The sequence below is a fragment of the Emydura macquarii genome, unplaced genomic scaffold (genome assembly GCF_026122565.2).
Source record: "Emydura macquarii macquarii isolate MOO-44397 ecotype Brisbane River unplaced genomic scaffold, CSIRO-AGI_Emac_v2 contig_306, whole genome shotgun sequence".
In the NCBI taxonomy this organism is placed as follows: Eukaryota; Metazoa; Chordata; order Testudines; family Chelidae; genus Emydura; species Emydura macquarii.
In genome coordinates this window covers 11217318-11232192 of record NW_027130443.1, presented here as the reverse complement: position 1 = coordinate 11232192, position 14875 = coordinate 11217318, and the positions used below count along the sequence as shown (strand labels likewise).

The 14875-nt window shown below is 39.4% G+C and overlaps 1 protein-coding gene across 4 annotated transcripts in view; it reads left to right on the top strand.

Annotated features, from left to right (window-relative positions):
• Window positions 1-14875, top strand: part of SBNO2 (strawberry notch homolog 2) — a 101588-nt gene that overhangs the window by 4295 nt on the left and 82418 nt on the right. The gene's annotated exons all lie outside the window — the stretch shown is intronic.

Below are 14875 nucleotides of genomic sequence, written 5' to 3'. Positions count from 1 at the left end.
TATTACTTTGAAAAAGACTGACATAGCAAAATACATGTTGAGCCAGCCTGAAACAAGTTTAAAGTGATATGTTTATGTTTTTATGATCAGTAAGGAGTCAAGCTTTGATGTCTTTGTACAGCTTTTTCCACTGTGAGTGGTGATGTGGTAAATCCGAGCATTCATAACTCCTCTGGTAGTGCAGCACATAGTGCAGGGAACTTTTGGGCTAGACAGACACTGCACTCCTTTTGAGGTCTGATGTACACCTAAAACTTAGATTGACCTAGCCATGCCAGGGCTGTGAAAAATTTTGCACCTCAAAGTACCATAGTTAGGGCAACCTCACCCCTCATTCAGATGTGGCTAGGTTGATGGAAGTATTCTTCCATCCATCTAGCCACTGGGTGTGGATTACCTGTCCTACACGGATGGAAAACCCCCCCTTATTGACCTAGGAAGTGACTACACTATGGCCTAGAGCGGCACACTTGCAGCGCCGTAGCTGTACTACTGTAGTGTAGATATACCCTAACTTCACTCCCTTGCTTCCTTAGGTAGTGATAGGAGCACGTGGGAGAGAGGAAGGATGGTCTTGTGGCTGAGGCACAGGATAGAGAATCTGGAGACCTGGGTTCTTCTCTTGCCTCCGCCACTGACCTATTGTATGACCTTGGGCAAGTCACTTTCCCTTTCCGCATCTCTGTTTTCTCCATTAATAGCATGGTATAATATGCCTACTTCACAGGTATGTTCTGTGGTTTAATTCATGTTTGTAAAACTCTTAGCACCCTTTTGATGGAATGCATATCACAGTACTGCCCAGGTGCCCCAATCAGGATTGGGACCTCATGGTGCTGGGTGCTGTACAATTATATCAGTGCTAGGTATTAGGATTATTTATTATCTTACTACATGTTTTCATCCAGGATGGAGTATACAGCTAGTGAGAGCTGGTATGACTCCATTGAAGTTAAATATATTGTATTCGTTTTTGCCAGTGGTGATATTTTCCCAATGTGTCAGATGCTTGGTTGAATGTACTGCTACTTTTAGTCACCTACGTTACTATGTTGCCTGATCCTCCCTTTGTGCTCTCTGATAGGGGCTGTACAACCCTTTTTGTGCCTTTGACATTTCAGAGCACAGCGTATATGTGGTGGTTTACGGATTTCCACAGAAATGTTCTGAGTGGTTCTTGGCAGAGTTGGGGGAGGGAGGCATTTTCTTGCATATGACTTTTCTATCTGGAAATAGAAATACATCATTTTATCTCTTCTACCAGATAAAAGGGCTCTGATAGATGGATTCTGCCTCTTTCCTCCCTGCACAATGTGCTTTGCTTGAATTGATCTATCCTAAGACTGTGGGTCCGAGTTTAAGCAATATTCCATTACTGTAAACAAAATGTTTGAATTTCAAGTCGAACCATTAATGTCAAGGCAGCCTGTGAGTGAAGGGAGAGACTGCTTTACAGCGAGTCCTTTGTGGGGAAGAAATATGAAACTCTGAACTGTGACTTGGTGCGCTGACAGTTCTGCTGATGGAATTGGGGTCTGGGGAAGCATGAAACATAATGTCCTAATGTTATTCTGTGAGCTGAATGAATAACAAATGAGGTCAGAATTACAAATAACTCAGCAGCAATAAAGTTGTATTGTGCTGTCTTGAAATAAAAGTATCTGTAGAAGATTTAATGGAAAATATATCAGCATTTGACTTAACGAAAGTTTCTCTCCAATATACATTGTCAGTAAAGCTGCCGAAGCATTGGTCTGCTTAATCTTACTAGGATGCTCAGTTTATTTAAACTTATGGAGTAGAATGGAAGTTTCTTGTCTTTTTCTTGGGGAATTTAGGGAATGACCTCTTGAGGCCGATGTCAGCAGCTAGACTCAAAATTAAGTTTTTTCAAATTTCCATATACGAATATTTATTATTACCTTTCAATGGTGCATTTCACCTTTGAATCTCATACCACCTTGTAAACCTTAGTGAGGTAACACAACAACCTTATGTGACATTATATCCATTTTACAATTGGAGACTCTGAAGCACAGGAGTTAAATGATTTGTCCAAGTTTACAGATCGATTTAGGTCTTGCCTACACTGGAAAGCTGTACCACTTTAGTTGTGGAACAACCCTCCCAATGTGATGCAGTTACATTGGTATAAAGGAGCTTTCCACGGTTAATCCTATTCCATATGGAAGGAGGAATAACTACACCAATATACTGGTATGACACTGCATCCACATTAGGACTTGTATTGGTATAACTCTGTTGGTAAAAAACCACACCTTTAACTGCCAGCGTTATATCAATATAGCTTGCAAGTGTAGAAGAGGCTTAGTGGAAAAGCAAATAAAAGAATTCAGGAGTCCTGGCTTCCACTGTTGTGCTTTAACCAAGTTCTTCTTGAGAAATTTTTTCCCAGATTCCATCGCTCCCTCTTCTTGAGCTTGGCAGCCCTTTTGTAATGTCCCAGTAGAGGTGGATAAACTAGGGATGGAAATAAAATACTCAGGGTTGAGTTTATTTCACTGTTTGACCCTGCAGACTACAGGTGAGGACACCTTCAAATAAATGCACTAAATGAATTTATAACAGCTTCACACAGAGTGTCTGTTTGAATGTATGGTTAGTCAGCGCTCCATTTATTTTTTAAACAGAAGAAAATTCAATTGGGAAAATTGATAATGTGGTGTTATATCAGAGAATGTAAATGTGCAAGTAAAGACATTCGAAGATTCCCGCAACAATCATAACTTATCTGCTTTGTATATTATAGATTAAGACATTTTAGCAATGGACCTAGTGATATAAAATGCTACTGTTGTGCAAAGGAGCTAAGTTGTTATTTTTTAAAGAGATTTCCCAACTTTTGTGCATTTAAATTCCCAATCACAGTGTTGCATTAATGTAGTTTTTTGTAGAGCCACATTTCTTTGCAGAGTGCAATTTCTCAGTTAGTGTCCTCTGGCAGTCCAGGTTTTGCCATGACTTTGTCAAATAGAGTTCATTGTTTGTCCGTCTATCTCCTGTTTTTATAATTCAAGAGGCCTCTCCCTGGGTGTGTTGTTTTCCAACTTCTGAGCCTTTTCCTGGCACTTGTAATTAAGTCTGTTACACCACTAATTTAAACCCACCTGCTTTATCCCTTTGGCTTAACTGAAATGTGGGAGAGCAGATATTTTCATTTAAAGGAGCAAATTCCCTCCCAACAAATGCCTTTGGTTCTGCAGTATGCACTGAGCTTCAAACAGGAGGGGTTAATGCTGCTTAAAATGTAAAGCTCTTCCTCTCCATGCTGTAGACACTTGTATCTTTAGAAGACAAGTTTGATCTTTTATTTTACCACCTTCTTGCCTGTGTAGATGGCAAGAAACTTGGAAGCGATCTCCACTTTTCTCCTCTTTGCTTTCAGAGTGTACAATTCAAGCAGTTATTCTGCCAAATATATTTGTCTCAGCCAGGCTGTGACTCTGTAATAACTTGCACAGCCAAGATAAGTAATGAGGAGGATTTTACCCATTTTTTGCTCAGTCCTATGCACAGTCTTGGTATGCTGGGAGTGAAAACTTTACAGTTTTAGGATAGTGTAAAATCTGTGCTGTTAAATATGTATCTCAGGTACATTCTAATGTATCCAGATTGTTCAGGAGATCAGGGTGCTGCCATAAATTGTGTGGTGCAGCATGCCAGATGTGACCCCGTTTTAGTCACATATATTAAATATCTTTCACTTTGATGTTATCCTCTGCTGTCTGTCATAAGTAGACTTGGGTCTACTCAATATCACTTTAAAGTTAGGTTTAAGTTTCTTCGGTTGTTTTCCCATAACTCTTTCTAAATTGCACATGAATCTGATTGGGAGAGTTGGGTTACAATTTGCTACGTTTTGCATTACAGTTGGTAAGATATTGATTCTTTATTTTTAATTAAAGAGGTACTTTTAATTTACCTATTTCAATCTATTTTCACAGTCTAAATTGGTAGGGAACAAACCCTAGGTTATAAATATCTGACTTTCAAACATAAAGTCATCAAACTATTGCTAAGGAATTGTAAAAAGCCCCTCCCTATGAATTATCCTAGAGTGTTTTTGCTCTACTCCTGATAGTGTGGTACCTGGCTAGCAGCAGGTACACAAATTAACAGACTATAATGAGGCCTCACAGACCTCTTGTGTGGTTTAGACCCATTTTACAGATGAGTATACTGAGGAACAGAGAAGGTTTCCCCATTATCACAAAATGAGACTTTAGAGCAAATTAATTTGGGAGTCCTGATTTCCAGCCTCCTCTTATCACTCAAGACAAATTGCTGCTTGGTATGAATTAGTACTTCTCTCTGTGTGTTATTTTTAACATAAAGGGGAACTTTCATTTGGCTTGGCTGTTGAGATGTAAAAATCTTTTTTCAGTTTCCAAAGTTCCTTAGTCTTTAGTTCCTATTTCTAGGGGTTATATATGTATATATGCATTTTTATTAAGAAAGTCCAGTTTAACTGTGGACCTTTCGGCATCCCTGCTAACAAACGTATCGGTCCATTTCAAGTTGTATGCTCCTGACCGCTGTTGTCAGTTGACATAAGGAATCAGGGAGATGGGAGGGTGTGGAAAGCTTCCAGATTTCGTTTGTGTACAGTGTGTGTGGATGGGCAGATGGGAAGGGAATGATCACTGTGATAGATCTTCAGGCAGGAAAAGGAACTAGATCAAGTTCCCAAGGGCTTTTTGTCATTATCAGGCCCATGTAATTCAAGAACAGCAAAGTTGGGTTTGACTGTTTATACTGTGCATACTTGTGGTTTCCTAGCCAGCTTTCTATAACAGCACAGCATAGAGGAAATGCCTGTATTTATAGAAGATGAAATATGCAACCAGTCTTGCATGGCTTTCTTAACAGTATACGCCAATGAAATGGGCACTTACCTATGGTCATATTGATCCTGATTATAGCAGAACAATTCACTGAGTTTCTTGAATCGCCAGTCAGTGTGAGTTCAAACTAGATTGCCGCACATATAATTTTCATTCTCCAAAAAGCCTAAGTCACTTTTGAAAAACTAAATCTCTCTGTTTTTCACTTCCCAGTATGCCATGTTCCGTAGCTGCAGACAAAAGCTTTCCCATTGTGGGACCAGAATGGGTAGGGAAACTATCATAATGAACTGTTTAAGTGAAAGTCTATTTATATTGAAACTATTTATATATCTCAATCAGAATGACTCCTGATATAATTAGACTGCTCATAGCTTTGTCTTGCATAGGAAAACAGTTTCATTATTAAGCATAGGATGTCCAGCCATTAAGGAGCAAGCTAATGGTTTTTTCATTAGTGTGTGTAATCCATCAATTGAGTGCCTCGGCTCTAAATCATGTTGAAAGATCACTTCATTATTTCTTTGTGATCTTTGCAGAGGGAAATTACTGTTCTTGTGTTTATAAACATTCACTTTATTCTACTGGGGTTCCTCGTCTACATCTGCTTTGGCAAGAGTGCCAGTTTACTGCTTAGCGTGAGGCTACTAGCTGTGCCCAACTGTTGGTCCATAGGCGTAGTTCCAGTGGCTGCCTTGTGCCCTGAAGCATGAGAGTTTATATCACTTATAAATGTGTCCTGTCTAACATTACTCTAGATGTTGAAATATAAGTGTGTAATCCTTCTAAACTCTTCTGCTCAATGATATTTTGTGGCAATGAGTTACACACAGGTTATGCTTTTAGTAAAATAAAGTGTTTGCTTTTATTAGCTATACATTTTTGAGATGAGATGCCCAGAACTGAACTCACCCTGAATAGTGTGGATATGCCAGTGATTTATATCATGACATTTTCAGTATATTTTATCACATTCTTTGTGTATGCTGATATTGTGTGCTTTTTTGACCACTGTTGGTCACTAAGCTTTTCACTGAGCTTTCTGTGGTGATGCCCAGGTCTCTTTCTGGAGTGGTTAGAGTTGACTACTTCCGTGTCTGTTTACCTATCTGTAGAGAAAGCATAATTACTTTACAATTATGTTTGGAGGCATAATCGGTTTGGAAAGTGCTTTGAGATCTTTGGATGGAAGATACTAAACTCTATCTTAATGATTAAGTAAATCCATGTATTCATGTCTGAACATTGGTGACATAACAGAATTTTCAGAAGCTTTCGTGATCCATCACTAACTTCGAGCACTCAGCAGCTAACCTTCCAGTGGTAAGCTACACACCATCCATCCATCTCTTTGCTGGTTGTCCTATACTACAATGACCCTCCACCATGCCTTCCATAATAACTTTCTCAGGGTTGTTTCCATCACTGCCTAATGTGATCAAAGTACATAAGTTTGCGTCTTTTGATTGCCAACATCGGCATCCGCTTCTCTCCAATAATATTTATAACATAAACAATGAGAGTTCTGTAGCACTTTAAAGACTAACAAATTTAATTTCAGTAGGCATAAGCTTTTGTGGGTTGCACCCCACTTCCTCACATGCAGTTGGTAGAAATAATATAGCAAATACAGGCAACATATATATAGTAGGCAACATATACATATCCAAAGGCATAGACAACAGTGGGGTAGGTGGATGAAAGCTGGGTACTTGAGGCCTAATGACAACCATTGAGTAGGAGGTGAGAATGGGTGATCAGAGCAAATTACTTCTTGTAATGATTTATAATAATTTAAAACATAGGTATTCATCTTTTTCTCCATCCAGGAGATACTCGAGCCTTCTCCAGCCTACATGTCAAAAGCATAAATGCTTAAATAAAGCATTAACTTCTGACAACTCACATCCATAAATCACTATGGGAAAAATACAGCTTTTCAGTAGTCACGCCGTTGTACGCTACAAGATGCCACTGTTTTCCTTCCCTTTCTTACGGGAGGCCATAGCTGAGTGAGCCATCCCTAATCTCCAAATTCTTTGAAACAGACTCATTGGTGGATATGTTCCCAGGTAATTAAATGCATCTACTGCCTTTACTGCTTGTCTGTTTTGTTAATCATGTCAATGTTTGTGCATTTTGTTTCCGTTGTATTCAGGAATAGTCCCTATTCCTCATTAACTGTTATAGATTCTAGCATTTGTTGTATTGCATTGGAGGTTGTAGCAAAGAGTGTCATGTTGTCAGTTAAAAGGAATCCACCAATGGAAATCTCAGCTCCTTTTACTTTGTCAAAACCTTCTAAGGCTTATATCATAATAAATTCCGCGTATATGTTGAAGAGGATAGGGAACAAAAAACATATCTGTGTCTCAGACCCTGTGCAGTGGAAAAGCAATCAGTGTCACTTACTACTATTTGCATTGTAGTCTGGTTGTTGTGGTAGAGACTTGTGCTGAGTACATTTAGGTGCTTTGGAAATCTTTGTCTGCCAGTAGCCTTCAAAGGTGGTCATGTCAGATGGTATCATCTGCTTTTGGGTAATCAGTGAAGCACATGATCAATAGGTAATTGTACTCTAATTTTAATTATTAGGATAACGATAAAACTAAGGAATTGGCTTATGTCATGAAATAAGTCTCCAAACTAAGTAGCAGGATGCAGTGAGTGGTTTTTAAAAACTTCATTGGCTAAAAGTAGAGCGGAATTTAGATAATTTTGTTTCCTTTTGTTGACACTCCGTTGACACTTTTTAAAGATAAGGAACTGGCAGCCAAGATTATATGATGAAGACTGGGAGCTGATGTACATGTCCATTGCAGGAGTTTGCTATGTCATGATATACATGATGAGTTAGATGACTTGACTTCTACCATTGAAGTAGCATTTTTTTCCCCACAAATCTGCATTTCCGATTCTCTAGCTCCCAGGAGAGGATGGATCAGTTCATGACTCGAAGTCACAACTGTTGTTTTACTGGCACAGTTTTCTCCCAAAGTAGAAGTCATAAGTGTTGAACAATCCTAAATGCCTGAAGGCTGGTAGGACAAAGTGATCCTTTAATATGTTCTCCACCTATGACTCTAGTTGCAGAGAACTTTGCCTGTTGATTCTTTGAAGGTGACTACTAACAATGTCCAATTTAGAAAGCCAATAAACTTCAGCTCCATGGTGAAAGTGTGATAACTGCTTCCAGTGTTAGGGTCAAAAGTCTTGCATCTGTACTAAATTATCTCTGTTTACTGTTTGCCTTTTTGGTTCTGATGTTTCTAGACCAGATGAGATGCTTGTAGGGCTGCCTGTGGAGTCAAAAAGAAGAATTCCTCTTTGATGCTTTGGGTGGCTCCTTGTTACAAGATCATAAGATCTTGTAAGATCTAACTTGCCTAAAAAATGGGGGTTATTTATTGCTAGTTATTTGCCAAAGGAGAAGGAAGAAGGGATTGAGTGTAAACTTGCTAAAGCATTTGGTTTGGTGGTTGTGGGCTTCCGTTGTGTCTGTCTTTGGTAATGTGAAGCCTGGAGCAGCAGCAAAGTGCATGAAATTCAGACAGCTGTGGCCTTGTACAAAACTTGTGCTCACTTTTGTAATTTTCCATGTGCTTTTGGGAGGATGCTGAAACACTGACCAGTATTGATCTTAATTCCCAGGTTTTATGCAATATCACTGTGAATGGCTTTAGAACTTTCTGGGAATTTAAATATGCCAGCCAGCAACTGGCCCATATCAAAGTGTGAGTGTACAATGAGAACTATTAAAAACTCACATTCACCACCCTTGGCACTGATGTAACCACTGTATCTTCCTCTCTTTAGAACAGGAGAAATTTTGCGGTACTGAAGTTGTGGTAGAATAGCAAGTGTTTTGTTTTTTTTTGGCATCCACTGTGCTCTGTGACCACAGTCTCTGTTCAGAAAACAAACTTCATTCTGCTAGGGTCTGGTTGGTTTTGTGGCAATAAATCTAAAAAGCGTGATGTGTCCGGATGAAAAGGTGGATACATAACTAAACTTTCTGGCTTTCTTTTGCCTCTCTTGTGATATCCTTTTTACCTAAAAGAGAGACCACCAAAGGACCATTATACTGCCGTGTTCCAGCTTTCTCCGATACTCAAATTTACATGTAAATATACAACTGCAAAGATGTTTTGCATCAATTCAGGCTGATCTAGAATTGCATGTATACGCTTGAATTTATTGGAATCCGCAAGAAGCTTACATATATAGATAATTAAGTCTTAGCCATTTTGGATCTTGTGAGTTAAGGTAGGGTTTCTCTAGCAGTGCATATTACCATTGATCTGTTTTGGGTAAGTGGGTGATGTCAGAGCGATTAATTTACTTTTAGTGTGGAAACCTTTACAAGGAAGTGTTTTCCAGTGGTTAGAACACCAGACTGGAAAGTCAGGACATTTGGACTCTACCAATCATGCCACTGGCTTTCTGTCTTTGCACAAGTTACCTCTCTATGCATGAGTTTCCCCCCTGTAAAGCGGGGCTATTACTTACTCTGAGGTCCTCCTGAAGAAGTCCACTATTTTAGTGCAGAGTATTGTTTAGTATCTGAGAGGATTTCAGTATCTCTGGTGCTCAGAAGTCTTACAGTTCCTAAGCTGTTTTTCTTCACTTTGCTAATTGGGTACAGGCTGTTGTGTAAGAGTTTTTTCCTAGGGAGCTAAGTACATTTTTAAAGAAATGTACTCTGTTCTGTAGAGAACCCATCAATGAAATCTAATGTTGCCAAGAGCCAAGACATGAGATAATGTAGGAGAGACGGAGAATTTCTGATATTGATTTTACCCTTCATAAGTTACTCTTTGTTGGATGTATAAGTGAAGCTGTACATTTGCTACAGCTGTTACGGGAATCACAGCTTCTGATTTCCTATCAAAAGCTGTTACAAACTTTAAAAAAAACCTCTCTGGTGAAGAGAACAGACACACAATGGTAAAGGCACCAGAGTATATCGATATCTCTAAAACAGTCTCTGACTTTAACCCCTAAGTCAGCACACCTCACCACCTCTCTTCAGTAACTGCTGTGCTTGGCTATTTGCTTAGGAAAGGTGATCTGTAAAGCAAAAACTGTTTATCCCATTTACTGCTTTGTCATGGTTTATAGAGGTTCTTAAAGATTCTACGCAAATCTTTTTTTCCTGCTTTTGCTTGTTTACATTAACAATATCAGGTTGTGACATGTCTGTCTGCTTGGAGGACATTGGATGGGGATCAAAGAAGAGTGAAACTTGAGCTGTAGGTTTCCTCTCCCCAACACTTCATTTAGGGCTAGGATTTTGCAGCTCAGACTTCACTCTACTGTGATGAAACCCTCTATGTCCTCTTGCCCAAATTTCCCGGCCAGAAGAGGGAAGTTGGGAACTTATAAAAGCAGAAAAAAGAAGTTAAATCAACTTTACTGACCTCCTTTATGTCATACAAAAATGGCATCAAAGATCCCAGACAAACACCACCATTACTTTGCTTTGCATTTAAACTTCACCCTGTTCTGCTGTATTCTTTTCAACTGTAACTTTGTAATTAATATGGTGTCACCAGAGCATGTCAGGAAGAGTAGGTAGAATAAAAAGGAACAAGTTGGCAACTCTTACTGAGGACCACTAATGATCAGTAGTTGGGGCTTAGGACATCTCTTCAAAATGTATCTTGGGTCCCAATCTAAAACATTCCAGGTATGGATTCACACCAGCATATTCTCTGTCCCTCTCTTGCAAATTCCACTGAAATAAGATAATCCATGTGATGTATGGCAGGAAGAAGAAGTGCTTAGTTGTTCTAGAGCTGCTGAAGATTGGCTAATAAATCAAGGGGACTGAGGTCCATGTAATGACATTAGCTAGTACCCAGCATGCCAACTAAACATTTATGGGTGTTTGCACTCCTGGACTTACTGACTGTAAAATCAGAGTACAGATTTTATAGGGTGATAAAAAGGAACACTTTTGCACACAAAATAATAAGCCTGATGTAAAACTCTGGAAAAAGTAGGCAAGTGGAGATCTATTTAGGTGATTCCCTGACTCTAGGAAAGACGTGTTTCTTCTATTAGCCATTAGTTAGTGATCTGAGTGAATGAAATGTGTTTGATAGCATTATGTTGCCGACATTACCTTGCCACTATCTTAACTTTGTTTTGGGGCAACGTCTCATTCCAGGAAAGTTGTACTTTTTCTAAAGGCACCTTGATCGCTTTGAGATTTTTTATTTTATTTTATTGGAGTAAACATTTTTTAAATGGGGAATAAATTCTGACACTTATTATAATTTGTCAGACAGTGGGAATGGACAGAGACCAGATTAGTTGTCTTGTGGAAGTCAGATGAGATTTCTGTAATCAGTTTAAACTTTCCCAGAAAAAGCTTTGCTTTAATCTGTTTAAGCCTACAGTTGCTTTGAGCATAACTGGTCAGTTTTACTCAGCATAATTTTCGTTCTACTCTACGACCACACCCTGCCGATCTTGCAGTTTCTACCCGACGTGGATTTGTAAGGTTGCATAAAATGGATGAGCCCCAGTATGACTGCCTCTGTATTTAAAAGAAAAAGGGAATCCTTTTAAACCACAAAGTGCTTAGCCTCTGGCAAATGATTTATATCAGATTGTGAGCCCCAGTCTCGTGAGTGCATTTAATCATATGCCCTCAATGCTTGCATTTAGAACTGTAACTTTTATTTTTCATTTGTTAATATGATCTTGTTTTTAAAAGTATTTGTAGATCTAGTCAGAACTAGCACATTATATTGACAGCCATCCCAAAATGGCTTTAAATAGGATAGCACTTGCACATCCATGAAATAGCAGTAGCAAAGTCTTCAGTGGTTCTTGTTATCATGCTGTCCAGCATTGTGCAGATAAGTTCTGCTCAACGGTTTTTGTTTGTGTGCAGGTGTTTTATTAGATGTGCGGCAGACCCAGACTTCAAACTAGTGGGAGGAGTTGCTTGAGTAGGGAATTCAGGATCCTGCACTTGGGCCAGTTCTATGCTCAAAAGTTAAGTTGACCCAGATATATCGTTCAAGTGGGTAAAAAAAAAAAAAATCTACACCCGCTGAGCACGTAGTTAAGTTGACCTAACCCCTGGTGTAGATAGTGCTTCCATTGACCTATTCACTTCCTCTCAGGGAGGCAGGTTAGTTTATGCCAACTCCCGTCACTGTAGTGAGTGTCTGCACTGCAGCACTATGGTGATGCTGCTGCAGTGTGCTAACTGTGCTGCTGTAGCATTTCAAGTGTAGACAAGCCCTCAGATTCAATCAGCAGCAGGAAATGTCATTAAAAGTGTGATACGGTAAACATGCAGTGTCTGGAACAATCCCTTGCAGAGCTTGGTAATGTTATTGCAATGAAAAACAATGTTTACAGAGGGATGTATTATTGTTTAGTATCTGTATTGCAATCGTGCATAGAGGCCCCAATCTGATATTGAGTTCCTGACATGCTAGGGACCGTACATACTTACAATGGAAACATGATCTCTGCCCCGAAGAGCATATAATCTAAGTATTACTTTAAAAAAAGAAAACTGAATGATTTCGCCCTTGCAGACTATCAAATTGTAGCTTTCTCATGAAGAGTTGTAAAGTTCTGTGAAGTATTGGCACAAAGGCATAGTATGTTCAAATAATGTTTAGTTTTCTGGACAAATAAGTACGTGCTTGGTGATGGAATTTCAGTATAGAAATTGGGCTTCAGCAGTTTTGTATTGGGGGATGAAGTACAGTCTGTTTGATAAATTCAAACTCCCACCCGTTTGTCTGGGCTATATATTTAAAGGGACACCTTTCACTTGAAATCTAGTTGGGTTTAAAAACATAACCTAAAAGTCATTTCAGTTAGTACACTTGCTTCAGCTAATTTTTGTGCATTTGCAACCACAGGTTTTCATATCTTTTAAAATATCTTTCTCTCTCCTGCTGCTATGTGATCAGTTTCCCAAGACTTGTCAGATATACAAAGTAAACAAACTAAAAACATGAGGGACTATTTTTTCTGTGTTATGGTAATCTTTGGTGGAAAAAAAATCAGGCTGTGTAAATCTAAGTAAATATATTTGTGTGAATTTGAGTACTTGGGGAAGATAGTTGGATTGACATCCCTTAATACTGATGGTCTCACCACTCTTTACCCACAGACCATCCATAGGGGCCTTGCAAGCTCCCCAGCTGTGTTTCTTGGAGAAATCATCTCAAGGAGAATTCACTTCCCATATCTATTGGCCTCTATGTGCCAAAGAGGTTGCCAGCTTATGCCACTGTGGTGCTGGTGGCAGTGGCAGAGGAGAAGGGGTTAAGCTGTGGACAGCCCTCTGTTATATTTCAGTTGGGGACAGCAGCTTCTCATCATTATCAGTCTAGGCTGGATTTAGATGAATATCTGGGAACTGTGTTTTTCTATTCTATTATCAAGCCTCTTAGCTATTCAATACTCTCCAGGTTAGGCTTTTTTAACAAATAAGGATGAGAAAAGTACTGTCTTTGTAGTGTAATATGAGGCAGTCATTACAACTATTTTGGGATACAAGTTACTATTGAAAACATGATGATTCCCAAAGGAGCCACTCATATCCTAAATGCATGAATTGTTGACTTTTAACTTTGCACTAATATTATACAAGTGTCAGCCCTTTAGTCTATTTAAGAGCCAATGTGGACACAAGAACAAATGGATATAAACTGGCCATCAGGAAGTTTAGATTTGAAATTAGATGAAGGTTTCTAACCATAAGAGGAATGACGTTCTGGAACAGCCTTTCAAGGGAAGCAGTGGTGGCAAAAGACCTAGCTGGCTTCAAGACTGAGCTTGATAAGTTTATGGAGGGGAAGATATGATGGGACAGCCTAATTTGACAATTAACTTTGACTACTAGTGGTCAATGGCCTGTGAAGGGATGTTAGATGGAGTGGGTTCTGAGTTATTACAGAGAATTCTTTCCTGGGTGTCTGGCTGGTGTGTCTTGCCCACATGCTCTGGGTTTAGCTGATCACCATATTTGGGGTCGGGAGGGAATTTTCCCCCAGGGCAGACTGGCAGAGGCCCTGGTGGTTTTTCGCCTTCCTCTACAGCATGCGATATGGATCACTTGCTGGTGGATTCTCTGTACCTTGAAGTATTTAAACCATGATCTGAGGACTTCCAATAACTCAGTCATACGTTAGGGGTCTATGACGGGAGTGGGTGGTGAGGTTCTGTGGCCTTAAAGTCTATGAGATCCAAAATACAGCTGCTGTCTCTGGAAAAGTTGACTGCCTAGCCCTGTTCCAAGAGCTGTCCTGACATGGATGCTAGTACACAAGGAAGTAAACACAAAGTCATGTTAACTTCACTGTCTGTTACAGACACAGGAATAAATTTGGGAGCTGAAAGGTCACTTATTTTTAAAGGGGTGCTGTTGAATCAAATGATTTAAAAAAATTTCTCATGTTACAAATGACACCTTTTAAAGGGTCAAAACTGAAAAATTAAGAACTTTTATTTTCTGTGCTGTTTAGTTTTGCTGCTTTACCCAGCTTGGACAGTGAAAATGCACTGGTCAGTTTCACTTCTCAAGTTCTCATGCACCAGCCCACTGCTGCAATGTTAAGGAAGCAAACACTGCAGGGATAATGTGTTGGGTTGGGGGGGATGGGGTGGGAGGAAGGAAGGAAAGGAAGGGGCAAAAAAACTTATATTGGAATCAAAAAGAAATTGTGGAGATATCTCTCTTGCTGCTAGGTTTTTATAAATGTTTGCTTTAACCTTAACATTAATTGTACCTGAATTAAGCCAAATTAGACCCGAAAGTGCCCCTTTAAGCTTGCAAGAGTGTATGGAAAATCTGGCAAAAAGATAGTTGATGGTGTCCTTCCAGTTACTTTGCAGGTGCTGAAAATCATTTGGATTCTGTCCAGCTGTTCAGGATTAATTCCTGTCACTGAGCTGGAGGTCATGGTATGGGCGCATTTGTAGTCCTTAATTGGTGACAAATGGGATGATGCAGTTTTAGTGACTAAATC